The sequence below is a fragment of the Rana temporaria genome, chromosome 12 (assembly GCF_905171775.1).
Source record: "Rana temporaria chromosome 12, aRanTem1.1, whole genome shotgun sequence".
NCBI classification, from domain to species: Eukaryota; Metazoa; Chordata; class Amphibia; order Anura; family Ranidae; genus Rana; species Rana temporaria.
The window spans coordinates 14647953-14674992 of NC_053500.1; the positions used below are offsets into that span (position 1 = coordinate 14647953).

Genomic DNA, 27040 nt, shown 5'->3' on the forward strand with positions numbered 1-27040 from the left:
CACTCTGACCCCTCTACACCCCAGATATCCCCCCAGCACTATGGCCCCTCTACACCCCAGATATCCCCCAGCACTCTGACCCCTCTACACCCCAGATATCCCCCCAGCACTCTGACCCCTCTACACCCCAGATATCCCCCCAGCACTCTGACCCCTTTACACCCCAGATATCCCCCCAGCACTCTGACCCCTCTACACCCCAGATATCCCCCCAGCACTCTGACCCCTCTACACCCCAGATATCCCCCCAGCACTCTGACCCCTCTACACCCCAGATATCCCCCCAGCACTCTGACCCCTCTACACCCCAGATATCCCCCCAGCACTCTGACCCCTCTACACCCCAGATATCCCCCCAGCACTCTGACCCCTCTACACCCCAGATATCCCCCCAGCACTCTGACCCCTCTACATCCCAGATATCCCCCCAGCACTCTGACCCCTCTACACTCCAGATATCCCCCCAGCACTCTGACCCCTCTACACCCCAGCACTCTGACCCCTCTACACCCCAGATATCCCCCCAGCACTCTGACCCCTCTACACCCCAGATATCTCCCCAGCACTCTGACCCCTCTACACCCCAGATATCCCCCCAGCACTCTGACCCCTCTACATCCCAGATATCCCCCCAGTACTCTGACCCCTCTACACTCCAGATATCCCCCCAGCACTCTGACCCCTCTACACCCCAGATATCCCCCCAGCACTCTGACCCCTCTACACCCCAGATATCCCCCCAGCACTCTGACCCCTCTACACCCAGATATCCCCCCAGCACTCTGACCCCTCTACACCCCAGATATCCCCCCAGCACTCTGACCCCTCTACACCCCAGATATCCCCCCAGCACTCTGACCCCTCTACATCCCAGATATCCCCCCAGCACTCTGACCCCTCTACACCCCAGATATACCCCCAGCACTCTGACCCCTCTACACCCCAGATATCCCCCCAGCACTCTGACCCCTCTACACCCCAGATATCTCCCCAGCACTCTGACCCCTCTACACCCCAGATATCCCCCAGCACTCTGACCCTTCTACACCCCAGATATCCCCCCAGCACTCTGACCCCTCTACACCCAGATATCCCCCAGCACTCTGACCCCTCTACACCCCAGATATCTCCCCAGCACTCTGACCCCTCTACATCCCAGATATCTCCCCAGCACTCTGACCCCTCTACACCCCAGATATCCCCCCAGCACTCTGACCCCTCTACACCCCAGATATCTCCCCAGCACTCTGACCCCTCTACACCCCAGATATCCCCCAGCACTCTGACCCCTCTACATCCCAGATATCCCCCCAGCACTCTGACCCCTCTACACCCCAAATATCCCCCCAGCACTCTGACTCCTCTACATCCTGCTTTGGGGAAAGTGCAAGGGGCCCCCATGCAGCTGGGGCCCCTGGACAGTGCCCAGGTGTTCCCTCTCATTAAGACAGCCCTGCATGATGCTCACCTACACTGCAGAGTACATGAGCATCATGGGAAATGTAGTTTCAAAACATCTAGGGAGCCAAGGTTCCCCATCACTGGTCTAAGGCATTTAGTAGGAGGCATGGAGGATCGGGTGAGTAGAAGCTTTATGATCACCCCTGTACAAAACAAGCAGTGAAACCCATACAGTAATGGCACAGCCCCATGGGGGGAAAAAAAAGATTGCCCAGGGTTCAATTCACGTTCATGCGTTGCGGGAATACACATCAAATGCGTTGCAGTGCCATTCATTTTGGGCTGATCGCCTTCAGAAAAGTCTATAGATCTCCAAGATTTGCAATAACAAATAAAAAATAGGTGTATATTCCACGAAGACCAGCAGAGGGCACCTGTTCACTTTAGCTGGCTTATCATAAAGATGTCACAACTTCCCTGGTGGTCTAGTGGTTAGGATTCGGCGCTCTCACCGCCGCGGCCCGGGTTCGATTCCCGGTCAGGGAAAGAGAATTTTTATGTTTTCTTATTATTCCCTGTGGGCCAGATTGACAGAATAAGTACGCCGGAGTATCTGCTGATACTCTGGCGTACTTTCAAATTTGCCGCGTCGTATCTTTATTTGTAATTCACAAACAAAGATACGACGGCATTTGGCTAAGATCCGACAGGCTTACGGCTTCGTACGCCTTTCGGATCTTAGGACGCAATACTTCGGCGGCCGCTGGGTGGAGATCGCGTCGTTTTCCGCGTCGGGTATGCTAATTAGCTGTTTACGGCGATCCACGAAGGTAAACGCGTTCGTTACGTCGTCGCTAGTCGGCTTTTCGCGTCACAAAGTTACGGCTGCTATTGCTATAGACAGCCCATGTTAAAGTATGGCCGTCGTTCCCGTGTCAAATAACCTTAAAAAATATATTATTGTTATTAATAATAATAATAAAATAACAAACGCCCAAACTCGAACAAAAAAATACATTAATAATAATAATAATAATCATAATAATATTGTAGTTAATATTTTTTAAGGTTAGAGCTTAATTATTATTTATTAATGTTATATTACATATTATTTGTTTATTACACATATGATGATTTTTAGTTATTTGTGTATTTATTTTACATGTATTTATACAAATAGTGTTTAGTTGTTTTTTTGTAATAATATATGAATAAATAAATAAATAAATGTATGAATAAATAAATAATTGTAAAATAAATACACAAATAACTAAAAAATAAACATAAGTAAGTAAAATAAATTAATAAGGTGTAAATATACATTAATAAAGTATAATTAACCTTAAAAAAATACATTAATAAAAATCATAATAATTATAATAATAATATAATAAACACCCAAACTCGAACAAAAAATACATTAATAATAATAAAAATAATAATTTATTTTGTGTTAGGGTGTTTAGGTATTTATTATTATTTTATTTTTTAAGGGGTAAGGGTTGAAGTTAAGGGTTAATTATTAATTTATTGTTACTTTATTGAATGTATTTATTTTTTATTTATGATTTTTATTTATGTGTGTATTTATTTTACATTTACTTATGAATTTGTTATTATTCATATAATAATATATAAAATAAAAATAAATAAAATAATAATAAATAAAATAAAAATAAATAAAATAATAATAAATAAAATAAAAATAAATAAAATAATAATAAATAACCCCAAACCTAAACTGAACTCGAACCCCTTACCCTAACGAAAAAACATTATAATAAATAAATGAATAATAATAAAAGAAGAAATAAAAGCTAATGGAAAAGCTAAAAACCCTGCAACAAATGATGCAACAGATAAAAGTTTTCTCTATTGGCTAATAAAATAAAAAAAAATAAAAAAAACACGCCAAAGCTCAAAAACGCTGCATACAAATGCACACTATTTAGCTTGTAGGAGCAGAAAAAAAAATGCTAATAGCTTCTAGGAGCTTAAAAAAAGTCTCATCAGTACTGCCAATCAGTGCCTCATTATCAGTGCCCACCAGTGCCACCTATCAGTGCCCATCAGTACTGCAAATCAGTGCCTATTAATCACTGCCCTCCAGTGTTGCAAATCAGTGCCCACCAGTGCCACCTAATAACTATCAGTGCCCACCAGTGCCACCTATCAGTGAAGGAGAAAAATTACCGGTTTGTAAAATTTTATAACAAAATCTGAAATATTTTTATATTTGTTTAGTAAGCAATACAAACCCCAGAAGTGATTAAATACCACCGAAAGAAAGCTCCGCCTCCTCCATTCATCCCCTACACCCCCACCTCCTCCATTCATCCCCTACACCCTCCACCTCCTCCATTCATCCCCTACACCCCCACCTCCATTCATCCCCTACACCCCCACCATTCATCCCCTACACCCCCACCTCCTCCATTCATCTCCTACACCCCCACCTCCTCCATTCATCAGCTACACCCCCCACCTCCTCTATTCATCCCCTACACCCCCCACCTCCTCCATTCATCCTCTACACCCCCCACCTCCTCCATTCATCCCCTACACCCCCACCTCCTCCATTCATCCCCTACACCCCCACCTCCTCCATTCATACCCTACACCCCCACCTCCTCCATTCATCCCCTACACCCCCACCTCCTCCATGTATCCCCTACACCCCCCACCTCCTCCATTCATCCCCTACACCCCCCACCTCCTCCATTCATCCCCTACACCCCCCACCTCCTCCATTCATCCCCTACACCCCCACCTCCATTCATCCCCTACACCCCCACCTCCTCCATTCATCCCCTACACCCCCACCTCCTCCATTCATCCCCTACACCCCCACCTCCTCCATTCATCCCCTACACCCCCGTCTTCTCCATTCATCCCTACACCCCCCACCTCCTCCATTCATCCCCTACACCCCCGCACCCCCGCCTCCTCCATTCATCACCCTACACCCCCACCTCCTCCATTCATCCCCTACACCCCCCACCTCCTCCATTCATCAGCTACACCCCCACCTCCTCCATTCATCCCCTACACCCCCACCTCCTCCATTCATCACCCTACACCCCCCACCTCCTCCATTCATCCCCTACACCCCCCACCTCCTCTATTCATACCCTACACCCCCACCTCCTCCATTCATCACCTACACCCCCACCTCCTCCATTCATCCCCCTACACCCCCACCTCCTCCATTCATACCCTACACCCCCCCACCTCCTCCATTCATCCCCTACACCCCCACCTCCTCCATGTATCCCCTACACCCCCCACCTCCTCCATTCATCCCCTACACCCCCACCTCCTCCATTCATCACCCTACACCCCCCACCTCCTCCATTCATCCCCTACACCCTCACCTCCTCCATTCATCCCCTACACCCCCACCTCCTCCATTCATCACCCTACACCCCCCACCTCCTCCATTCATACCCTACACCCCCCACCTCCTCCATTCATCCCCTACACCCCCACCTCCTCCATGTATCCCCTACACCCCCCACCTCCTCCATTCATCCCCTACACCCCCCACCTCCTCCATTCATCCCCTACACCTCCCACCTCCTCCATTCATCCCCTACACCCCCACCATTCATCCCTACACCCCCACCTCCTCCATTCATCACCTACACCCCCCTCCTCCATTCATCCCCTACACCCCCACCTCCTCCATTCATCCTCTACACCCACCTCCTCCATTCATCCCCTACACCCCCCCCCCTCTTCCATTCATCCCCTACACCCCCTCCTCCATTCATCCCCTACACCCCCACCTCCTCCATTCATCCCCTACACCCCCCACCTCCTCCATTCATCCCCTACACCCCCACCTCCTCCATTCATCCCTACACCCCAACCTCCTTCATTCATCCCCTACACCCCCACCTCCTCCATTCATCTCCTACACCCCCACCTCCTCCATTCATCCCCTACACCCCACCTCCTCCATTCACCCCCTACACCCCCCACCTCCTCCATTCATCCTTTACACCCCCACCTCCTCTATTCATCCCCTACACCCCCCACCTCCTCCATTCATCCCCTACACCTCCCACCTCCTCCATTCATCCCCTACACCCCCACCATTCATCCCCTACACCCCCACCTCCTCCATTCATCACCTACACCCCCCTCCTCCATTCATCCCCTACACCCCCACCTCCTCCATTCATCCTCTACACCCACCTCCTCCATTCATCCCCTACACCCCCCCCCCTCTTCCATTCATCCCCTACACCCCCCACCTCCTCCATTCATCCCCTACACCCCCACCTCCTCCATTCATCCCCTACACCCCCACCTCCTCCATTCATCCCCTACACCCCCACCTCCTCCATTAATCCCCTACACCCCACCTCCTCCATTCATCCCCTACACCCCCCACCTCCTCCATTCATCCCCTACACCCCCACCTCCTCCATTCATCCCCTACACCCCCACCTCCTCCATTCATCCCCTACACCCCCACCTCCTCCATTCATCACCTACACTCCCCACCTCCTCCATTCATCCCCTACACCCCCACCTCCTCCATTCATCCCCCTACACCCCCCACCTCCTCCATTCATCCCCTACACCCCCATCTCCTCCATTCATACCCTACAACCCCGCCTCCTCCATTCATCCCCTACACCCCCACCTCCACCATTCATCCCCTACACCCCCACCTCCTCCATTCATCCCCTACACCCCCACCTCCTCCATTCATCCCCCTACACCCCCACCTCCTCCATTCATCCCCTACACCCCCACCTCCTCCATTCATCCCCTACACCCCCACCTCCTCCATTCATCCCCTACACCCCCACCTCCTCCATTCATCCCCTACACCCCCCACCTCCTCCATTCATCACCCTACACCCCCACCTCCTCCATTCATCCCTTACACCCCCACCTCCTCCATTCATCACCCTACACCCCCCACCTCCTCCATTCATCCCCTACACTCCCCTCCTCCATTCATCCCCTACACCCCCACCTCCTCCATTCATCCCCTACACCCCCACCTCCACCATTCATCCCCTACACCCCCACCTCCACCATTCATCCCATACACCCCCACCTCCTCCATTCATCCCCCTACACCCCCACCTCCTCCATTCATCCCCTACACCCCCTCCTCCATTCATCCCCCTACACCCCCACCTCCTCCATTCATCCCCTACACCCCCCTCCTCCATTCATCCCATACACCCCCACCTCCTCCATTCATCCCCCTACACCCCCACCTCCTCCATTCATCCCCTACACCCCCCTCCTCCATTCATCCCCTACACCCCCACCTCCACCATTCATCCCTTACACCCCCACCTCCTCCATTCATCTCCTACACCCCACCTCCTCCATTCATCCCTTACACCCCCACCCCCTCCTCCATTCATCCCATACACCCCCACCTCCTCCATTCATCCCCCTACACCCCCACCTCCTCCATTCATCCCCTACACCCCCCTCCTCCATTCATCCCCTACACCCCCACCTCCACCATTCATCCCTTACACCCCCACCTCCTCCATTCATCTCCTACACCCCCACCTCCTCCATTCATCCCTTACACCCCCACCTCCTCCATTCATACCCTACACCCCTCACCTCCTCCATTCATCCCCTACACCCCCACCTCCTCCATTCATCCCCCTACACCCCCACCTCCTCCATTCATCCCCTACACCCCCACCTCCTCCATTCATCCCCTACACCCCCACCTCCTCCATTCATCCCCTACACCCCCACCTCCTCCATTCATCCCCTACACCCCCCACCTCCTCCATTCATCCCCTACACCCCCCACCTCCTCCATTCATCCCATACACCCCCACCTCCTCCATTCATACCCTACACCCCCCACCTCCTCCATTCATCCCCCTACACCCCCACCTCCTCCATTCATCCCCTACACCCCCTCCTCCATTCATCCCCTACACCCCCACCTCCACCATTCATCCCTTACACCCCCACCTCCTCCATTCATCTCCTACACCCCCACCTCCTCCATTCATCCCTTACACCCCCCACCTCCTCCATTCATACCCTACACCCCCACCTCCTACATTCATCACCTACACCCCCACCTCCTACATTCATCACCTACACCCCCACCTCCTCCATTCATCCCCCTACACCCCCACCTCCTCCATTCATTCCCTACACCCCCCGCCTCCTCCATTCATCACCCTACACCCCCCACCTCTTCCATTCATCCCCTACACCCCCACCTCCTCCATTCATCCCCACCTCCTCCATTCATCACCTACACCCCCACCTCCTCCATTCATCCCCTACACCCCCACCTCCTCCATTCATCACCCTACACCCCCCACCTCTTCCATTCATCCCCTACACCCCCCACCTCCTCCATTCATCCCCTACACCCCCACCTCCTCCATTCATACCCAACTCCTCTTTTTACCCCCCAACTACTCCATGCATCCCCCTTAATCTTCTAAATGCACCCCCCACTTCCTCCATGCAACCCTCTACACTCCCCCATCATCTCCTCCATTCATCCCCCCCCTCCTTGTCTCCTCCCCCCCTCGGCTCGCTCCCGGGTCCCTCCTTATCTCTCCCCTCTCGGCCGGGTGCGCGCTTTCTGCGGTGCTGCGTGACGTCACCAACCGGAGCCGCGCACGCACCGCCCCCTTCTGCGCCTGACTGACTAGACGTGACCGAGCTGAACCGAGCGGTACCGGAGAGAGAGGTGAGACCGGGGGCCCGGCGAAGTGGCGGGTGTGAGGTGGTGGGGGAGGAGGAGGGGGTGTTCTGCTAACCGAACACCGGGCCTGAGGAGAAATGCAGGGGGGAGGGGAGGATCCGGATATCATCACCGGCCATCATCTCCATTCATTTCTATGTGTGTCTCTGTCAGGAGACCCCCCACCCCTATATATATATATATATATATATATATATATATATATATATATATATATATACTGGACGCCCCTTCCTATAATATATATATATATATATATATAATATGAGACCCCCTCCCCCCATATATACAGGCGACCCCCCATATATAATAGAGGGCACCCCTCCCCCACATAGGAAGGAAACCCCCAACCTTATACATGGCACCCCCCCCCCCCCAGATATTAGAGGAACCCCCCCCCCCATAAAAATATATATATATATGACACCCTTCCCTCACATAGGAGAGGAGACCCCTCCATAAATTATATATACAGGTATACCCCCCCCCCCCCACCGTCCTTCACAGGAAGGATACCCCTCCCTATAATGTATACAGGGATTCCCCTCCCCCCATATATACTGTATACGGGGATGCCCCTCCCCCCATATATACTGTATACGGGGATGCCCCCCCCCATGTATACTGTGTACGGGGATGCCCCTCCCCTGTGTATACTGTGTACGGGGATGCCCCCCCCCCGTGTATACTGTGTACGGGGATCCCCCCCCCCCATGTATACTGTGTACGGGGATGCCCCTCCCCTGTGTATACTGTGTACGGGGATGCCCCCCCCCGTGTATACTGTGTACGGGGATGCCCCCCCCCATGTATACTGTGTACGGGGATACCCCTCCCCATGTATACTGTGTACGGGGATGCCCCTCCCCTGTGTATACTGTGTACGGGGATGCCCCTCCCCTGTGTATACTGTGTACGGGGATGCCCCTCCCCCGTGTATACTGTGTACGGGGATGCCCCTCCCATGTATGCTGTATACGGGGATGCCCCTCCCCTGTGTATACTGTATACGGGGATGCCCCTCCCCATGTATGCTGTATACGGGGATGTCCCTCCCCGTGTATACTGTATACGGGGATGCCCCTCCCCGTGTATACTGTATACGGGGATGCCCCTCCCCTGTGTATACTGTATACGGGGATGCCCCTCCCCATGTATGCTGTATACGGGGATGCCCCTCCCCCATGCATACTGTATACGGGGATACCCCTCCCCCATGCATACTGTATACGGGGATGCCCCTCCCCGTGTATACTGTATACGGGGATGCCCCTCCCCTGTGTATACTGTATACGGGGATGCCCCTCCCCTGTGTATACTGTATACGGGGATGCCCCTCCCCATGTATGCTGTATACGGGGATACCCCTCCCCCATGCATACTGTATACGGGGATGCCCCTCCCCGTGTATACTGTATACGGGGATGCCCCTCCCCGTGTATACTGTATACGGGGATGCCCCTCCCCTGTGTATACTGTATACGGGGATGCCCCTCCCCTGTGTATACTGTATACGGGGATGCCCCTCCCCCGTGTATACTGTATACGGGGATGCCCCTCCCCCGTGTATACTGTATACGGGGATGCTCCTCCCCGTGTGTACTGTATACGGGGATGCCCCTCCCCTGTGTGTACTGTATACGGGGATGCCCCTCCCCTGTGTATACTGTATACGGGGATGCCCCTCCCCTGTGTATACTGTATACGGGGATGCCCCTCCCCTGTGTATACTGTATACGGGGATGCCCCTCCCCTGTGTATACTGTATACGGGGATGCCCCTCCCCCGTGTATACTGTATACGGGGATGCCCCTCCCCTGTGTATACTGTATACGGGGATGCCCCTCCCCTGTGTATACTGTATACGGGGATGCCCCTCCCCTGTGTATACTGTATACGGGGATGCTCCTCCCCCGTGTGTACTGTATACGGGGATGCCCCTCCCCTGTGTATACTGTATACGGGGATGCCCCTCCCCCGTGTATACTGTATACGGGGATGCCCCTCCCCCGTGTATACTGTATACGGGGATGCCCCTCCCCCGTGTATACTGTATACGGGGATGCCCCTCCCCGTGTGTACTGTATACGGGGATGCCCCTCCCCCGTGTATACTGTATACGGGGATGCCCCTCCCCTGTGTATACTGTATACGGGGATGCCCCTCCCCTGTGTATACTGTGTACGGGGATGCCCCTCCCCGTGTGTACTGTATACGGGGATGCCCCTCCCCCGTGTATACTGTGTACGGGGATGCCCCTCCCCGTGTGTACTGTGTACGGGGATGCCCCTCCCCCGTGTGTACTGTATACTGGGATGCCCCTCCCCGTGTGTACTGTATACGGGGATGCCCCTCCCACGTGTATTCTGTATACTGGGATGCCCCTCCCTCGTGTGTACTGTATACGGGGATGCCCCTCCCCCATGTGTACTGTGTACGGGGATGCCCCTCCCCCGTGTGTACTGTATACTGGGATGCCCCTCCCCCATGTGTACTGTGTACGGGGATGCCCCTCCCCCGTGTGTACTGTATACTGGGATGCCCCTCCCCCGTGTGTACTGTATACTGGGATGCCCCTCCCCCGTGTGTACTGTATACGGGGATGCCCCTCCCACGTGTATTTTGTATACGGGGATGCCCCTCCCCGTGTGTACTGTATACGGGGATGCCCCTCCCTCCCCCTCCCTTAACCCTTACCTTACTCCAATCACTGATTGGGTGCTTTTCCCAGCTGCAGCACCGCTCTCCTACCTCATGGGGGCAGCAAGAGTCATAAGCTCCTTCTGTTTTCAGTCTGACTTCTGTGAGAAGGGAGCAGGGGGGGGGGGTGTGGCTTGCTGGTGCTGGATGGGTCTATGGATGCACACAGCCTGGCTCAGCCCACATGGGTGTCCTCTTAGCACACGGCTTGCTGAGGGGTGCCCAGAGGAAGGGGGAGGTAAGGGACCACTCTGTGTAATACCAGCACTGCCATTGCACAGAACACGCAGGTATAAGAGATTGGTGTGTTTCACGCAGAAAGAAAAACTAAAAAATGATCCTTTCCTCACACTTTAATTTACATGTTTACAAAAAGGTGTGTGTGTGTGTTATATATATATATAGATTACTTTTTTTTCTGTTGTGTTCTGTAGCCCTGATGAAGGGGGAGTTTTGAGTCCCCTGAAACATGTTGGTTCCATTCTTCATCAGAAGTCACACTGGAGTAAATATTTACCTGGACAGATGATTCTTGGTGTGGCGCTTTAAAGCGGTTGTGAACCTCACACATGAAATCTGAACAAAGCACATCCTTCTATAGTGAGCACCAAGTGTCATTTCTGTCTGCTGCTCCGTTCCTCTGCTTTCAGCATGAGTCTCTTCTGACAAGTTTTCCTGACACCGACTAAAAAAAGGTGACAGGGGAGGGAGCTCCAGCACACAGCCTGTGATTGTCATCCTCATCTCTGTTACTGTGTGAAGGGGGTCACCCCTTTCCCCCTTTGCTCTTTCCCCCTTTGCTCTTTCCCCCTTTGCTCTTTCCCCCTTTGCTCTTTCCCCCTTTGCTCTTTCCCCCTTTGCTCTTTCCCCCTTTTAGATGGTGTGTCTCTGTATATAGAGCGGTATATAGATGGTGTCTCTGTATATAGAGCGGTATATAGATGGTGTCTCTGTATATATAGAGCGGTATATAGATGGTGTCTCTGTATATATAGAGCGGTATATAGATGGTGTGTCTGTATATAGAGAGCGGTATATAGATGGTGTCTCTGTATATAGAGAGCGGTGTATTCAGGTATATAGAGAGCGTTATATAGATGGTGTGTCTGTATATAGAGAGCGGTATATAGATGGTGTCTGTATATAGAGAGCGTTATATAGATGGTGTGTCTGTATATAGAGAGCGGTATATAGATGGTGTCTGTATATAGAGAGCGTTATATAGATGGTGTGTCTGTATATAGAGAGCGGTATATAGATGGTGTGTCTCTGTATATAGAGAGCGGTATATAGATGGTGTGTCTGTATATAGAGAGCGGTATATAGATGGTGTGTCTGTATATAGAGAGCGGTATATAGATGGTGTGTCTCTGTATATAGAGAGCGGTATATAGATGGTGTGTCTGTATATAGAGAGCGTTATATAGATGGTGTGTCTGTATATAGAGAGCGTTATATAGATGGTGTGTCTGTATATAGAGAGCGGTATATAGATGGTGTGTCTGTATATAGAGAGCGGTATATAGATGGTGTGTCTCTGTATATAGAGAGCGGTATATAGATGGTGTGTCTCTGTATATAGAGAGCGTTATATAGATGGTGTGTCTCTGTATATAGAGAGCGTTATATAGATGGTGTGTCTGTATATAGAGAGCGGTGTATTCAGGTATATAGAGAGCGGTGTATTCAGGTATATAGATGGGGTGTCTCTGTATATAGAGAGCGGTATATAGATGGTGTGTCTGTATATAGAGAGCGTTATATAGATGGTGTGTCTGTATATAGAGAGCGGTATATAGATGGTGTGTCTGTATATAGAGAGCGGTATATAGATGGTGTGTCTGTATATAGAGAGCGGTATATAGATGGTGTGTCTGTATATAGAGAGCGGTATATAGATGGTGTGTCTCTGTATATAGAGAGCGTTATATAGATGGTGTGTCTGTATATATAGAGCGGTATATAGATGGTGTGTCTGTATATAGAGAGCGGTATATAGATGGTGTGTCTGTATATAGAGAGCGGTATATAGATGGTGTGTCTGTATATAGAGAGCGGTATATAGATGGTGTCTCTGTATATATAGAGCGGTATATAGATGGTGTCTCTGTATATAGAGAGCGGTATATAGATGGTGTCTCTGTATATAGAGAGCGGTGTATTCAGGTATATAGATGGTGTGTCTGTATATAGAGAGCGGTGTATTCAGGTATATAGATGGTGTCTCTGTATATAGAGAGCGGTGTATTCAGGTATATAGATGGTGTGTCTGTATATAGAGAGCGGTGTATTCAGGTATATAGATGGTGTTTCTCTGTATAGATGGTGTGTCTCTGTATATAGAGAGCGGTGTATTCAGGTATATAGATGGTGTGTCTGTATACAGAGAGCGGTGTATTCAGGTATATAGAGGGTTTGTGTGTCTCCCGCCGGTCTCCTCTCATGTCACCTAAGGGGACCATCTGTCAGCGGCAGCCCGGAGCCGTGTGTATGTAACACGCTTTGTACTCTGTGTATTATAGCATTAGGGTTTACCCTGTAATATGTACCGCCGCCGCTGCTGTCGTCGTTGTAATTACATCAGAGATGAGAGTCTCCTGTACTCAGGTGCAGCAGAGGAATATATATATATATAGAGAGAGAGAGACTCTCCTAGACTGTCTGTGGGGGGAGATTTACTAAACCTGGAGAGTGAAGAATCTGGTGTAGCTCTCTCTGCATAGAAACCAATCCGCTTCTAATTTCAGCTTTGCTTTAATGAAATCTGATTGGTTCCTAGGCAGAGCTGCGCTTTTTGCACTCTCCGGTTTTAGTAAATCATCCCCTATCCATCGGTTGTCTATATGCGCCGCCTTCCCCCCCCTTTTTTTTTTGTGTTTTCTAAAAAATAATTATCTATCCTGGCATCCATTCATTGCTCCTCTGCTCGGCGGGGATCAGCGGAGGGCTCCTCTGCTCGGCGGGGATCAGCGGATGGCTCCTCTCCATGGGAGAGCATTGAAGCCACCACTGGCTCTTCTATCACAATAGCACCCTTGTGTATGCAGGATCATAAACCAAGATGTCAGGATTGGTCAGCTGCAGCTTCTTTGTTTTTATGTTCTCTTAGGTTGTATACATAACATCTGAGCTTCTGTTTTGTCCCCCCCCCCCCCCCCCAAATATTTTGACTTTGACATATCTCCTGGTCTAGGGTGAGAACATTGATGGCTCATTAACAGTGCCCCACCATGGGTGTCAGTGGGAGAAGTAGTGCCCCACCATGGGTGTCAGTGGGAGGGGTAGTGCCCCACCATGGCTGTTGGTGGGAGGGGTAGTGCCCCACCATGGCTGTCGGTGGGAGGGGTAGTGCCCCACCATGGCTGTCGGTGGGAGGGGTAGTGCCCCACCATGGCTGTCGGTGGGAGGGGTAGTGCCCCACCATGGCTGTCGGTGGGAGGGGTAGTGCCCCACCATGGCTGTCGGTGGGGAGGGGTAGTGCCCCACCATGGCTGTCGGTGGGGAGGGGTAGTGCCCCACCATGGCTGTCGGTGGGAGGGGTAGTGCCCCACCATGGCTGTCGGTGGGGAGGGGTAGTGCCCCACCATGGCTGTCGGTGGGAGGGGTAGTGCCCCACCATGGCTGTCGGTGGGAGGAATAGTGCCCCACCATGGCTGTCGGTGGGAGGAATAGTGCCCCACCATGGCTGTCGGTGGGAGGAATAGTGCCCCACCATGGCTGTCGGTGGGAGGAATAGTGCCCCACCATGGCTGTCGGTGGGAGGAATAGTGCCCCACCATGGCTGTCGGTGGGAGGAATAGTGCCCCACCATGGCTGTCGGTGGGAGGAATAGTGCCCCACCATGGCTGTCGGTGGGAGGAATAGTGCCCCACCATGGCTGTCGGTGGGAGGAATAGTGCCCCACCATGGCTGTCGGTGGGAGGAATAGTGCCCCACCATGGCTGTCGGTGGGGAGGGGTAGTGCCCCACCATGGCTGTCGGTGGGAGGAATCATACTCCAAGGGTCGGATAAAGACAAGCAAAGGGCCGCAGTTTGAAGATCTCTGCTGTAGACAAATGAAAAAGTTGAATTGTTTGGAGAAAACGCGTCCCAGTAAGGATCGTCCTCCACTGTGGAAACTCGTACAGTACATGGCGGCATTTGTGGGCGCATGCAGTAAGTTTGGTAAGTGACGCCATAATAATCCCTTAATAGAAGAAAAGAAAAAAAAGAAAGCTTACATCTTTCTCAGCTCTGGAGTTGGACAGTAAAGAGGAGCGAATCTCCTAAACTGCAAACATTTTCTTCCCTTTGCCAATGCGGTTCTCAGGTTTGTTTGATCTGTAGCGAAACGCGTAGTCATAAATCCTGGTTCTCTGTAGAAGAAATCTGCAGCCTTGTCTTCTAATGAATACCTGGTTTGTGATTGATTACAAATGCTGAGATTTGTGTGGGGGGGGGGGGGGGGCTCCTCAGATCATGTGAACTATTGACATTTCTACTAAATCCATTCAGTTCTGTTTTGAGGAATGAGGTTTCCAGCTGCACTAATGATGTTTGCTAAAAACCCGGAGGACACGGCCGTCTGTTTTATCACCATTCAGAAATCATTCTTCTAAGGGAAAGTTCTGGACGTCACCCGGGGTGATGGTTGCTCCCGGCAGCACTTCTGTTGACCCATTTCCAGCCATGGCAGTTACCAACTTATAACTTGGAAAAGTCAGTCTGAACGATTACAGTATGTTTGTAAGGCTTAGAACACAGGTGTCAAACACAAGGCCTGCGGGCCGAATTCCGGCCCTCCAGGCCATTTCATGTGGCCCTCGCACCTCTCTTGCCGCTGCAGGAGAGCTCCGGTCCTCCTCTAGTCCCCCTCCAGACCCTTACTTTCTGCCTTTAAGCAATGTATCCAGCTTCTTCCCAGCAGCAGCATAAGGGAAGGGGGGTGCACTGTGATGTAAGGGAGAGTGGGGGACTCAACTTCTGATGGTGGGGTGACTCTTTACATCTAATGTAAGGGGGAGGGGATGCGCTGGACATCTAATCTTACAGATACAACCGGCCCTTTTGAGGGCAATCATAATGCGGCCCACAATGAAATTGAGTTTGACACCCCTGGCTTAGAACCTCTATCAGTATTGTTTCCAGGGGGCACGCCGTGTGGGGGGTTCCAGGGGGCGCGCCGTGTGGGGGGTTCCAGGGGGCGCGCCGTGTGGGGGGTTCCAGGGGGCGCGCTGTGTGCATGGTGCAACCCCAAGGGCCACGTGATGAGGCCTGCCGGGCTTTGTGTTTAAAGAGGATGTCCGCTGAAAAAAATAAATAAAAGCCAGCAGCTACAAATTCTGCAGCTGCTGACTTTTTTAATATTAGGGCACTTACCTGTCCTGGAGTCCAGCGCCGTCCGCAGCAGAGGACGAGCGATCGCTCGTCACCCTGCTGCCCCCCCCCCCTGCCATCTTTGGCGAGGGAACCAGGAAGTGAAGCGCTCCGGCTTCACTGCCCGGTTCCCTAGGGTGCATGCGCGAGTCGCGATGCGCCGTGCTGACTGGCTCCCGCTGTGTTCTGGGAGCCGAGTGTTCCCCAGAACACAACGGGGGACAGGAGGTGACGTCCTGCCTGCAGTTTACCCGCAGACTGTGTGGCTGGAAGTGGGTGCAAATACCTGTCTTTAGACAGGTATCTGCACCCCCCTCCCCCTGAAAGGTGTCAAATGTGACACCGGAGGGGGGAGGGTTTTCCGATTTGCAGAAGTGGAGGGTGGAGTTCCGCTTTAACATCTGTGCTATATCTTGTATGTCAACTGTTGTCCCATATACAGAAGCAGCCCCCGCTGATCCTGACATAAGCAGACAATCGTGTAATCAGGTAGGTACACATCAGGACAAGTACAGTATCCTTTACCATCATATACATTGTATTGGTATTTAGGACCTATTCACACCAGACTCGGCTATTGCAGCTCAGTCCCACTGCAGCACAAGACTACATGCCTTCCCTCGTACCTTGTGGTGGTGTGTACTGAAAACAAGTCCGACACCCAATACTTTTTATTCAGCGAAGTGCAACACCATCCTGCCACCAGTAGAACTTAATGAAATGTCACTTTGTGACATTTCAATAAAGTTTGTTAAAAAAAAACAAGTAGTTCACAGGCACCACTGTTGTCCTCCAGCAGACCAGCGGTTGCATTCTAGTCTTCATGTCACGCTGGTGAGACAGCAGGAGCTTTCACAATATATCCGATCACATGTCCTACTTCATTCAGAAACTGAAACTTTCACGTGTCTGTGTTTTTATTGCCCTTTTTTTTTATTTAACCACACCCTAACGAGTTGGCATTTTATTACTAGTTTGTCATTCATGCTGACAAACGGGTACACAGAGCGGCAAGGGACAGCATATTGCTGCGGCTGGGCTGATAGGTGTAGCCGGGAAGCCTGTAAATAGCGATGACAGGCTGATAGGAGCCACATGTATCCACACATTATGTGGGGACACACGAGTCCCCGGACTGACATCCGCTATCAACTGGATCTGCGAATACATCTGAAATACAGCGGCTCTTCTCAGTCTGTCGTTGCTTTCACTGCGTTTCAGGAGGCATGGTAGCCCATTGCATTCAGTGTGCAGGTGGTCGTTGCTGGGGCTGCATTGAGTGTGCAGGTGGGCGTTGCTGGGGCTGCATTTAGTGTGCAGGTGGGCGTTGCTGGGGCTGCATTGAGTGTGCAGGTGGGCGTTGCTGGGGCTGCATTGAGTGTGCAGGTGGGCATTGCTGGGGCTGCATTGAGTGTGCAGGTGGGCTTTTCTGGGGCTGCATTGAGTGTGCAGGTGGGCTTTTCTGGGGCTGCATTGAGTGTGCAGGTGGGCGTTGCTGGGGCTGCATTGAGGGTGCAGGTGGGGGCGTTGCTGGGGCTGCATTGAGGGTGCAGGTGGGGGCGTTGCTGGGGCTGCATTGAGTGTGCAGGTGGGCGTTGCTGGGGCTGCATTGAGTGTGCAGGTGGGCGTTGCTGGGGCGGCATTGAGTGTGCAGGTGGGCGTTGCTGGGGCTGCATTCAGTGTGCAGGTGGTCGTTGCTGGGGCTGCATTGAGTGTGCAGGTGGGCGTTGCTGGGGGCTGCATTGAGTGTGCAGGTGGGCGTTGCTGGGGGCTGCATTGAGTGTGCAGGTGGGGGCGCTGCTGGGGCTGCATTGAGTGTGCAGGTGGGGGCGCTGCTGGGGCTGCATTGAGTGTGCAGGTGGGGGCGCTGCTGGGGCTGCATTGAGTGTGCAGGTGGGCGTTGCTGGGGCTGCATTGAGTGTGCAGGTGGTCGTTGCTGGGGCTGCATTGAGTGTGCAGGTGGACGTTGCTGGGGCGGCATTGAGGGTGCAGGTGGACGTTGCTGTGGCTGCATTGAGTGTGCAGGTGGGGGCGTTGCTGGGGCTGCATTGAGTGTGCAGGTGGGGGCGTTGCTGGGGCTGCATTGAGTGTGCAGGTGGGCGTTGCTGGGGCTGCATTGAGTGTGCAGGTGGTCGTTGCTGGGGCTGCATTGAGGGTGCAGGTGGTCGTTGCTGGGGCTGCATTGAGGGTGCAGGTGGTCGTTGCTGGGGCTGCATTGAGGGTGCAGGTGGTCGTTGCTGGGGCTGCATTGAGGGTGCAGGTGGTCGTTGCTGGGGCGGCATTGAGTGTGCAGGTGGGGGCGTTGCTGGGGCTGCATTGAGTGTGCAGGTGGGGGCGTTGCTGGGGCGGCATTGAGTGTGCAGGTGGGGGCGTTGCTGGGGCTGCATTGAGGGTGCAGGTGGTCGTTGCTGGGGCTGCATTGAGGGTGCAGGTGGTCGTTGCTGGGGCTGCATTGAGGGTGCAGGTGGTCGTTGCTGGGGCTGCATTGAGGGTGCAGGTGGTCGTTGCTGGGGCTGCATTGAGGGTGCAGGTGGTCGTTGCTGGGGCTGCATTGAGGGTGCAGGTGGTCGTTGCTGGGGCTGCATTGAGTGTGCAGGTGGTCGTTGCTGGGGCTGCATTGAGTGTGCAGGTGGGCGTTGCTGGGGCGGCATTGAGGGTGCAGGTGGGTGTTGCTGGGGCGGCATTGAGTGTGCAGGTGGGCGTTGCTGGGGCAGCATTGAGTGTGCAGGTGGGCGTTGCTGAGGGTGCAGGTGGGCGTTGCTCGGGCTGCATTGTGTGTGCAGGTGGGCGTTGACCATTATTTTGCTTCATGGTTATTTAAAGTTTTTTTCCTGAAGCTTCCCTCCTAAAATGAAGGTGTGTGTGTTATACGCAGATAAATACAGTAATACAATTGTATATAAAATTGAAATATATTTTAAAAACTTTAATTTTCAGTTTTCGGACACGCCCATTCTGCATTTTCAGTTTTCGGACACCATAATTTCCATTCGGTTCATCTCTAAAAAATAAAATGGGGCGCTGGCACTTTTTGCAAAGGACCTTGAATTTAGCTTTAGCAGCAGCAGAAAAAAAAAATCGAGTCTCCTGTCTGGCCAGACAGGGCCGTGCGGTCTGACAGAGCCGTGTAACCCTTAGGACTGGATGGACAGACATACAAATCCTCTGACCCCCCCCCCCCCCCCCTCTTTACTTGGATTTCAGTTTTGATGTGGAAGTGACAATTGCAGGTTCAGCATTGTTCACGACTCCATAACGGGGATTCCTGCATTGCTGCAACATTGTTGTGCAACACTGTGATACAATTGCCACAACTACGGCAGCTTTTGTTTTATATCCCCATCCTGTCCTGGGATTTGTAGTCCCCCCAGTCACTGCGGTGCCTACACAGCCCTAATTAACCAAAACTGAACTTCACATAAGGAATTCATAGCGGCTTCTTTCTTTTTTTTTTGCACCTCGGAACTTGTGAAAGTCGGCAAGATTTGTTTTTTAATAAGATGGGGGATTACTGGAGTGCATTTAATTTAACGCACATCACACTGTTTTTCAAGCAGCAGCGATTAGCAACTCCACCAAAGAGAGCCGGGTTATATCGGTAGCCGGAGGCACGGCAATGATTCTTCCATGACCTGGGCTCTGTCATATTCTATTCTCCCATTTATATAGAAAGAGAGGAAGTTGTGGTTGGTTGATAGCCACAGTAAGTGATGTCACTTCCTGTGAAGTGTGTGATGTCATTTGGGGGGGGGGGGGGTGTGGTTAAGCTGGCAGTTCTTTAGGTCACACTGAATACATATTTAGGCCAGTAAATACATTCCCTAGTGCAGGGGTTGAAAAATTTGCTTGGAATCTAGGAGCCAGCTAAAAAAGTTAGGAGCCAGAAAACGCACCCCGTCCCGATGAGCTTGCGCGCAGAAGCGAACACATACGTGAGCAGCGCCCGCATATGTAAACGGTGTTCAAACCACACATGTGAGGTATCGCCGCGATTGGTAGAGCGAGAGCAAGAATTCTAGCCCTAGACCTCCTCTGTAACTCAAAACATGCAACCTGTAGATTTTTTTTAAACGTCGCCTATGAAGATTTTAAAGGGTAAAAGTTTGTCGGCATTCCACGAGCGGACGCAATTTTGTAGCGTGACATGTTGGGTATCAATTTACTCGGTGTAACATTATCTTTCATAATATTAAAAAAAAATGGGGATAACTTTACTGTTGTTATTTTTTTATTAAAAAAAGTGTATTTTTTTCCCCCAAAAAAGTGCGCTTGTAAGACCGCTGCGCAAATACGGCGTGACAGAAAGTATTGCGACGATCGCCATTTTATTCTCTAGGGTGTTAGGATAAAAAATATATATAATGTTTGGGGGTTCTAATTAGAGGGAAGGAGATGGCATTGAAAAATAGTGAAAAATGACATTAGAATTTCTGTTTAACTTGTAATGCTTAACTTGTAATACCAACGGCCACCACCAGATGGCGCCAGCTCACACATCTGGTGGTAATAACTTGTAATACCAACGGCTCACCACCTTCCAAGCCAAGTCGCCAGGACACTATTTCTAGTCGCCCTGGCGACCGGGATTTGTCGAGCCCTGCCCTAGTGAATGGATCAGGTATTGATTGCCGTGTGTTTTCTGTGACCTTCATGTTCCTTTTGATGGAGAAATACCTAAAAAATGGCGAGGAAGCCAGTCAACCCCTCTAGCCCCCCCCCCTAAGTTTACACTGATGTAATGAGTTTTGTAGTGCGATTTGAAGGATTACAGCCGGTGCGACTACACCTGCGATTCCACTGCGTTTGCAATGTGATTTTGATGTAACTACGATTTTATTTTATGGCCTGGTGCTTTTCCCACTTATCTCTATCTATCTCTCTGGAAAGCACCAGAGAAACACAGCCCTATCTGCTGGTGCTTTTCCCACTTATCTCTATCTATCTCTCCCTGGAAAGCACCAGAGAAACGCAGCCCTATCTGTTTGTGATTTCTTGCGCAATTATCTAAGGATTGCATACGTTTCCCCGATACAGACTATGGATCCTGTCAGCTGCACATCTCGTGGCCATTGGTTATTTCACACGGCGGTCCTCATTATTCCAGGGCCACTGCTGCAAGGGGGGATAGGTGTGACATTCTATATTTACTAAGCAGATTCAGTCATCCCATAGAGGTGTGTGTGACTCATACAGCGCATGGCGAAGAAATCTCTGCTGCAAAGCAAGCTTTACCCTGCTGACAAAATGACACGGCTCTTAGATTACCATGCTGGGGACATGTCTCTGCTCCTCATCGTTCTTGGTAAAGTAGATGCAAATTCCACTCCATGATATTTAGCTTTCTAAAGTGCCGTGTATTATAAAGTGAAGTTACTTTCAGATATCAGTTTTCATGTTAGGTGCACCTGACCTCTCACACTATACTCTCTTCAGAAAGTCAGAGTCTGTTGTTCAGGCATCATCGAATTTCACTGTCTACTTGGATGCCGGCTCAGAGATGACCAGCCATATAAATGGCTGTGCAGTCCTTGGCTTTTGTTTGACACAGCAAATCGGCCCCTGATGCAGCCTTGGACTTTGTGACTTGCAGCAAAATTAGGCCAGTTGCACACTGGGACCGTCCAGCCGCAGGGCGTCCCTCCGCCCAGCCGCAGGGCGTCCCTCCGCCCAGCCGCAGGGCGTCCCTCCGCCCAGCCGCAGGGCGTCCCTCCGCCCAGCCGCAGGGCGTCCCTCCGCCCAGCCGCAGGGCGCCCCTCCGCCCAGCCGCAGGACGTCCATCCGCAGGGCGCCCCTCCGCCCAGCCGCAGGGCGCCCCTCCGCCCAGCCGCAGGGCGCCCCTCCGCCCAGCCGCAGGGCGCCCCTCCGCCCAGCCGCAGGGCGTCCATCCGCAGGGCGCCCCTCCGCCCAGCCGCAGGACGTCCATCCGCAGGGCGTCCTTCGGCCCAGCCGCAGGGTACCCAGCCGCAGGGCGTCCTTCGGCCCAGCCGCAGGGTACCCAGCCGCAGGGCGTCCTTCGGCCCAGCCGCAGGGTACCCAGCCGCAGGGCGTCCCTCGGCCCAGCCGCAGGGCGTCCCTCGGCCCAGCCGCAGGGCGTCCCTCGGCCCAGCCGCAGGGCGTCCCTCGGCCCAGCCGCAGGGCGTCCCTCGGCCCAGCCGCAGGGCGTCCCTCGGCCCAGCCGCAGGCTGCCCAGCCGCAGGGCGGCCCAGCCGCAGGCTGCCCAGCCGCAGGCTGCCCAGCCGCAGGGCGGCCCAGCCGCAGGCTGCCCAGCCGCAGGGCGTCCCTCGGCCCAGCCGCAGGGCGTCCCTCGGCCCAGCCGCAGGGCGTCCCTCGGCCCAGCCGCAGGGCGTCCCTCGGCCCAGCCGCAGGCGGCCCAGCCGCAGGGCGTCCCTCGGCCCAGCCGCAGGACGTCCCTCGGCCCAGCCGCAGGGTGTCCTGCCGCAGGACGTCCCTCCGTCCGTGATTATTGCTAGCGGCTGTAGCAGCCACTTGCGATTACCTCATGTAAAATCCAACAAGCTGGTTGTACCCAAGTTAATCGATCATCTGGTACATTCAGCCTGCCCATACACGGTTTAAATCTCGGCTGGTTTCTGCTGAACCCCCGGCTGAGATTGGAACCATCTATGGCCGGCCTTAGGTTGATATCAGAGATATGATCTGTTGGGGAGAGAGGTGGTCATCGAGGAATGTCACCTTGCAGGGTAGATGTGTGTTTTCCAGTTGATATTCCTGTTTTTCTTGTTTATATTGCTAGTATTGTTTGTGGTGTTCACAGTACACAAATCAGCCGTCTTATCTCCTCTGCTGTCTGTATTGTATCCTCAGGGATGGACAATATGATGGGCAATTCCAGAGTCAGGTTTGTTCATAGGTTGGCTATTGAGAACTGCTAATTATAGATTGCAAATGTGCAACATAGAATGAACTAGGGCTGCGACTAACGATTATTTTCATAAGTGATTAGTTGGCCGATTGTTTTGATTAATCGGATAATAACCTTGAAGTGTGGTGTATAATTTAGTTAATACGTTAAGCTTAAAAAAAAGAAAATTGGGATTTATCCCTAAATATCTATATGCAGTGGTAAATATAAATAACCAACTACAGTGGATATAAAAAGTCTGCACACCCCTGATAAAATGTCAGGTTTCTGTGATGTAAAAAAAAATGAGACAAAGATAAAAGCACCCCGTCAGCGGGCAAAAAGCTGTCAGCGTGAGGAGAAAAAAAAATCGTCATTGGCTGACAGCTGATCACGTGGTAAGGGGCCGGGATCAGCCCTTTACTCCGATCAGCTGTATGTGTGCTGCACTATATTTCCTGATATATAAACAAATAATGCATTTTGTATGCAGACCAACTAATCAATTAGGAAAATAGTTGACAACTATTTTCATAATCGTGTAGTTGTTCGATTAATCGATTCGTTGTTTCGGCCTTAGGATGAACATATTTTCTTTGCTATTATTGTCACAAGTTACAAAATTTTGCCCAATAGGGTTAAAGGGAACCAGTGCATTGCCATCCACTTTAATGGCCACATTACCCCAAATATATGCTCCCCTTCTATCCGCTCTGCTCCCCTTCTATCCGCTCTGCTCCGCTCCTCTTCCATCCGCTCTGCTCCGCTCCCCTTCCATCCGTTCTGCTCCGCTCCCCTTCCATCCGTTCTGCTCCGCTCCCCTTCCATCCGCTCTGCTCCGCTCCCCTTCCATCCGTTCTGCTCCGCTCCCCTTCCATCCGCTCTGCTCCGCTCCCCTTCCATCTGCTCTGCTCCGCTCCCCTTCCATCTGCTCTGCTCCGCTCCCCTTCCATCTGCTCTGCTCCGCTCCCCTTCCATCTGCTCTGCTCCGCTCCCCTTCCATCTGCTCTGCTCCGCTCCCCTTCCATCTGCTCTGCTCCGCTCCCCTTCCATCTGCTCTGCTCCGCTCCCCTTCCATCTGCTCCGCTCCCCTTCCATCTGCTCCGCTCCCATCCGCTTCCCTTCCATCCACTCTGCTCCGCCCCCCTTCCATCCGCTCTGCTCCGCTCCCCTTCCATCCGCTCCCCTTCCATCCGCTCTGCTCCGCTCCCCTTCCATCTGCTCCGCTCCGCTCCCATCCGCTTCCCTTCCATCCGCTCTGCTCCGCTCCCCTTCCATCCGCTCTGCTCCGCTCCCCTTCCATCCGCTCTGCTCCGCTCCCCTTCCATCCGCTCTGCTCCGCTCCCCTTCCATCCGCTCTGCTCCGCTCCCCTTCCATCCGCTCCGCTCCCCTTCCATCCGCTCTGCTCCGCTCCCCTTCCATCCGCTCTGCTCCGCTCCCCTTCCATCCGCTCTGCTCCGCTCCCCTTCCATCCGCTCTGCTCCGCTCCCCTTCCATCCGCTCTGCTCCGCTCCCCTTCCATCCGCTCCCCTTCCATCCGCTCCCCTTCCATCCGCTCCCCTTCCATCCGCTCCCCTTCCATCCGCTCCCCTTCCATCCGCTCCCCTTCGCTCCCCTTCCATCCGCTCTGCTCCGCTCCCCTTCCATCCGCTCTGCTCCGCTCCCCTTCCATCCGCTCTGCTCCGCTCCCCTTCCATCCGCTCCCCTTCCATCCGCTCCCCTTCCATCCGCTCCCCTTCCATCCGCTCCCCTTCCATCCGCTCCCCTTCCATCCGCTCCCCTTCCATCCGCTCCCCTTCCATCCGCTCCCCTTCCATCCGCTCCCCTTCCATCCGCTCCCCTTCCATCCGCTCCCCTTCCATCCGCTCCCCTTCCATCCGCTCCCCTTCCATCCGCTCCCCTTCGCTCCCCTTCGCTCCCCTTCCATCCGCTCCCCTTCCATCCGCTCCCCTTCGCTCCGCTCTGCTCCGCTCCCCTTCCATCCGCTCCGCTCCCCTTCCATCCGCTCCGCTCCCCTTCCATCCGCTCCGCTCCCCTTCCATCCGCTCCGCTCCCCTTCCATCCGCTCCCCTTCCATCCGCTCTGCTCCGCTCCCCTTCCATCCGCTCCCCTTCCCTTCCATCCGCTCCGCTCCCCTTCCATCCCCTCCGCTCCCCTTCCATCCGCTCTGCTCCGCTCCCCTTCCATCCGCTCTGCTCCGCTCCCCTTCCATCCGCTCTGCTCCGCTCCCCTTCCATCCGCTCTGCTCCGCTCCCCTTCCATCCGCTCTGCTCCGCTCCCCTTCCATCCGCTCTGCTCCGCTCCCCTTCCATCCGCTCTGCTCCGCTCCCCTTCCATCCGCTCCGCTCCCCTTCCATCCGCTCCGCTCCCCTTCCATCCGCTCCGCTCCCCTTCCATCCGCTCCGCTCCCCTTCCATCCACTCCGCTCCCCTCCACTCCCCTCCCCTCCACTCCCCTTGCCTTTCCTTTCCTCACCTCCCCTCCACCATTCTAGGAATTTCCAGGTACTTCAGTGTGTACGGAGCATGTTGATTGTTTATTGCCCAGCAGCAGTACTGTGGTTTGGGGGAAGGGGTCATATCTTTGCTATTGTAGAACAGGGAGTCAGTTTGCCCTGCCTGTTTATATCTTGGTGGACTGGACACATTCTATGCAGATGTAAAGTAAACAACAATAAATAAAAATCTAGTACTACCGGTGCCTTGGTGCTGGTGAGTGATATGCTGGCTTCTTATACATACAGCAAGTTCCTGGATGTCATTCCTGGAATAGTTACTGTGAGCTACTGGCTTTGTCTGTGTGGCTTCAGTATAGGACATGCACTTCAGTCTTTTCCTTCGTGTCGGCACTGACCAATCAGAATCACTCTGCTCCATCCTGAAAGCCCTACAGCAAGAAGAAGCAGGGATTTCAAATCTCTTCGGACAGCGAGACCGGCTGCATGGGCAGTGACTCCTCATCACCCACAAAGGTAAGTACAGCGGGGACCAGAGGGACGGTGTACGGTATTAGTCCATTGTGGCAGCAGGCAGGGTAAATTCCCTGGTTGCATCCAGGATGCAGTGTATATATCCCCTAGGTCAGTGATGGCGAACCTTGGCACCCCAGATGTTTTGGAACTACATTTCCCATGATGCTTATGCACGCTGCAGTGTAGCTGAGCATCATGGGAAATGTAGTTCCAAAACATCTGGGGTGCCAAGGTTCGCCATCACTGCCCTAGGTTCAGGCTTTATGCCAGTTTATACCTCTAGGGGGAGTGCTGGGAGGACTTGATGAGCCCAGCTGTATCAGGTGGGCTCGTTGGGTCCTCTACAAAAACTCCCAGCATGCAGAGAGATGCTCCAACCTGGAAGCAGATCTGTGTGATTAGTCTGGGGAGTGTGATCGCTGTGCGGTGAGACCAAGCCTGTGTGGCTATTGCTAAGAGATTTAAACAGCAGGGAGTCAGGGACTGGGGCAGCACAAGGCTGTACCCAGTTGTTAGTTAGGGACATCAACGTGTATAGCGAGCAGGCCAAGCTGACCAGGATTTATTTTTGTATTTCTTTTGTTTTCTGTCATATTTTTATTTGTATATACCGTATTTATCGGGGTATAGCGCGCACCCCTAAAGTGGACCCGCATTCCTGTAAAAAAAAAAAAACATTTAATACTTACAGTTTTGGTGTCTTGTGCGGCGTCCATCGTCGGGTCCGGCATCTGTCTGCGGCTTCGGTGGTGTCCTCCTCGTCGGGTCCGGCGTCCTTCTGCGCTGTCCTCCCCGCTCGATCCCCGCTTCCCGCGCTGAGTTTGAACCACTGCGCCGGCATATACCGAGCGCAGTACACTCGGGTATAGTCGGGCAGGCTCGGCTCCTCTCGCGGTCACGTCCTGGACGTACAGGACGTGACCGCGAGAGGAGCCGAGCCTGCCCGACTATACCCGAGTGTACTGCGCTCGGTATATGCCGGCGCAGTGGTTCAAACTCGGCACGGGTATCGGCGTATATCT

General features: G+C 52.9%; 1 protein-coding gene and 1 non-coding gene across 3 annotated transcripts in view; both read left to right on the plus strand.

Annotated features, from left to right (window-relative positions):
- The first annotated feature begins 1875 nt into the window (after positions 1–1875).
- Positions 1876–1947, plus strand: TRNAE-CUC. Its single transcript has one exon. It is a non-coding gene; the product is annotated as a tRNA-Glu (tRNA).
- Positions 1948–8010: 6063 nt separating this feature from the next.
- The window catches only part of DNAJC5 (DnaJ heat shock protein family (Hsp40) member C5), a 56786-nt gene continuing 37756 nt past the window's right edge, over positions 8011–27040 (plus strand). For both annotated transcript variants that reach the window (XM_040330005.1, XM_040330003.1), the window contains exon 1: positions 8011–8113. The gene's annotated coding sequence lies outside the window, so the exon portion shown is untranslated. The remainder of the gene's footprint in view (positions 8114–27040) is intronic.